The sequence below is a fragment of the Charadrius vociferus genome, unplaced genomic scaffold, assembly GCF_000708025.1.
Source record: "Charadrius vociferus isolate BGI_N301 unplaced genomic scaffold, ASM70802v2 scaffold459, whole genome shotgun sequence".
NCBI lineage: Eukaryota > Metazoa > Chordata > Aves > Charadriiformes > Charadriidae > Charadrius > Charadrius vociferus.
Genome location: NW_009650249.1, coordinates 1,562,545 through 1,565,993, shown reverse-complemented (window position 1 = coordinate 1,565,993; position 3,449 = coordinate 1,562,545). Strand labels below are relative to the sequence as shown.

At 43.9% G+C, this 3,449-nt stretch overlaps 1 protein-coding gene across 1 annotated transcript in view; it reads left to right on the top strand.

The window, feature by feature from the left end:
• HIVEP3 (human immunodeficiency virus type I enhancer binding protein 3) overlaps positions 1–3,449 on the top strand; it is a 67,517-nt gene that overhangs the window by 41,040 nt on the left and 23,028 nt on the right. The gene's annotated exons all lie outside the window — the stretch shown is intronic.

The window sequence follows — 3,449 nt, the reverse complement described above, 5'->3', positions numbered from 1 at the left end:
CACACAGCTTTCTCCACGTCCATGTTTTCCCATTGTTGGGTTTCTTGTGACTCCTGGCAGTGATGGCCATCAAGTCTCTAAATCTGGTGGTGCCCACGGTAGCACTGATGCTGCCAGGGCTGTGCCAGTTCCTCTCACTCTGAAACGTGTTTTTAGGGGTTGCACAAAATGCAACAGATGTGCATTTGCTAGCAGAACACAGCAAATTGCCTTTCAAAACGTGCATCAAGTAACTGAATTTTTATCTTTTTGTGCGCCTCTTTGAAAGAACTATTTCCTAAATCAGTCTCCGAGCTCGTAATGGCCAGTTAGCCTCCTGGGTTTCAAATCGTCTCGGTATTAGATGGGAGCTGTGGCACTGTAGGAGGTGTATGTTGCTAACCAGAGGATTATGAATTCCACGGTGCTCTGGAAGAGAAGCCCAGATTTGCTGACACAACCTCCAACTGTGGATATTAGTGGGATCTGGTTACAGCAAACATTACGGAGCGGGAAGATCCTTTGTCCAGGGTAAAACTTCACGTGAAGTGAGCTGTCATTGATTTGTCTTTCTGATGCAAATCATATGAGCGTATTAGATCCGCAGAGAAACCAGTGTCATATTGGAGTAATTATCTCCATAAACATATTATAGCCTTGAATGTAGACAGATGGCATGTACAGCAGCCTTCTCTGTGTTATGGCACTATCACCTCCTTTGCTTTCTGCTTCTTGTTTGGTTTGGTATTTCCTTGGGTTACCTTTTTGTGTTTCTCCCCTCTCCCTGTGTGTTTTACACGTGGTCTCAGGGAGCTGTGGAAGAATATCTGCGTTGAAGGATGGCTCAGTCTCACAGAGTGTCAGATAAACCGCACCGTCTAATTTCAGATTAAATCACGTGTTCCCTTTTATCCAGGAAAAGCCAGCCCTGATAGCTTTAATGAGGCTGACGAAGGGACTGTTGGACACAAAGAACTGGCTTAGAGATTTCCATGTGAGAGTGTAATTAAGGGTAGTGCAAGTACAAGGCTGATAAAGGAGCAATTTCATTTTTTAAATGGCAAGGTGATTACCAGCGTAATGACAAAGAAAGGAGGGCGAGAAGGAAGCCTCAAATATGAATTTGAACAGAAGAAGAGAAATCAGGTTCCTTTTTCTGCTTTAGCTCTATGTCACTGACTGAGGGAAGAAGGGACATTGGCCATCTCCAACAATTAATTATGTGTACCCTGGTACCTGTACGGTTAAATGGAGGTAGCTGGACATACTGGGGTGGAGGTTGGCAGTCAGTGTGCACTCTTCAGACACCAGCTCAGTCCCCTCTGGCCAAATAGTCTGAACTTTGTGATGAACGGGTTTTGGTGTTGGGATTTTGGGTTGTTTTTTTTGGGTTTTTTTTTTGGGGGGGGGAGCGGAGAGGGCACAGGAAGGCACAAGGTAGATGGCATTGCTGTGGCATCAGTTCCAGAAGATAGAATAGACTATCTGGGCTACCAGACGGTGCTGGTTATGGTCTGGAGAACTTGTGCTGATGCTGAAGGACAGGAATAGAAGCTGTTCCCTCACGTGCAGCTGTTGGACACCAAGACCTGGTTTTACTGGTGCTGTCACTGGTATTCCATGCCAGACTGGGGCTATGTAGACACCCATTTTTCCTCCCTCTTCTCTAGTCTGTCTGAACCTGCATAGGAGATCTGTGATCACCTCATGCATGAGCAACTCATCATCTTTTAGGCATCTGCGCACATGTTTCCTATGAAGCACAGCCGTGGCTCAGCCCAGACAGGGCCTCTTACAGACTGGACCTGGAGGCAGAGAGACCAGGACATGGCAGGAGAGGAAGGGCTTAGTCCAGAGCTCACCTCTACCAGGTGGCATCCAGGAAGATTATTCTGAATTTCACCTGTAGCAGGTGCCCCAAACACCCACGTGGAACTGAAGTTACCTTTACACTTCCCAAGTGAATGAAACAAAGTAGAGCCAAGGCCACGTGGATTCTGCCTGGGTGGGAGACCAAGGGGATGGTGCAGTGTGACTTACTGCTTTCAAACCCACGCTTGTGGGTGACTGAGTTGTATATTCTTGGATCCATCCTGTGTAGACCATGCCATTATCATCCTGTCAGTTCAGGGCTGGATTCATGATCTTTGTGCATTTTTTACTCAGTTTTAAATGATCTTCTTTTTTTTGCATTGTATATACATTATTTTTTTTCAGGGCTTACTATACTTTCATTTATTTAAGTGCTCAGATCCCTAGCGCTGCTGTTTCTATTCCATTTCTCTTTCGTCTGGCTGCTGTTTTCCCACCATTCTGGTTTGGAATAGGCTTTATTGGGAAGTTACTAAAAGGTGGCTGATGGCGTTGTGTGTCTTTGGATCCCCTATTAAGGTGCTTTAGAAGCTGTGATTTTCAAAGGTGGATGTTTGGAGGTTTCTGAGGACCAGCCATAATTCATACTGGATAGAAAAAAAAGTGAGTTGCGGGAAGTACCACGCTTCAAAAATTTGGCCTCTTAAAAATCTGAGGGGACCAATTTCATGTTACCTTATTCTTCTTGTGCTGCAAGTACAGGAAATTACAGACTCCATTTGCTGAACGGCAGGAGGCTAAATGATTTGTCTCACTCTCACAAATATTTTTCAAACCCACATCATGTAGCCTTCCCTATGCAATAACGCGTGGACAGAAAATAAATGAATATACAATGTGAAGGAAGGATGACCAATCTCATTCTCGTGGGTAAACCTAAGTCATGATATTGTGCCAAAGATAAAAAAGCCTGGAGTCTGCAGTGTTTATGTTTAGTGTTAGCAGAATATATTTAAAAAATTGATGTTTTCTTCTCTCTGTGTCCATTCTGGGTGTCTCATTCTAGCAGGGGTCTGTGCAGGGACCACAACTTGCAGTGTGGCATCACAGTCTTCTCAGGTGGTTTTTACCATTGTCCTAATGGGTGATAAGGGTTGTATCACAAGAGGTTGAGCTAGGATGTATTTTATTAGTACTTTGCACAGTGCAGTGACAGACTGTGCATATTTTAAAAAACAAGATAGGGTGAGAGAGAGGTGGTTCAGGTAGCCAGGCTGGACTGTGAAATATCTGGTTCAGACTATTATGAGTGCCTCAGTTTGTGTTTGTGGATGGGGAAAATCAGGACATCTGGGTGACCCTGTGACTTGTTCTTAGACTTTGGGCTATTTGTCTGTACAGAGAAGCAGGTGTAGGACGTAAGAACATATTCCTGAAGAAGACATAGGCATCTGGGCAAAAGCTTTTGAAGATATTTTGAATTTAGGCTAATTACCCAGAGCTAGAAAATCTAGCAAATGGTAAATGAGACCGGTGGTGTCAATAACATGCTGAATTAACCCAGGAAAGTTGTGACTACTTTTGAGGTGGGAATCTTCTTTTTTTTTTTTTTTTTTTTTTTTTTTTTTGCCCCTTTTTTCTCAGGGACACAAAAAAAA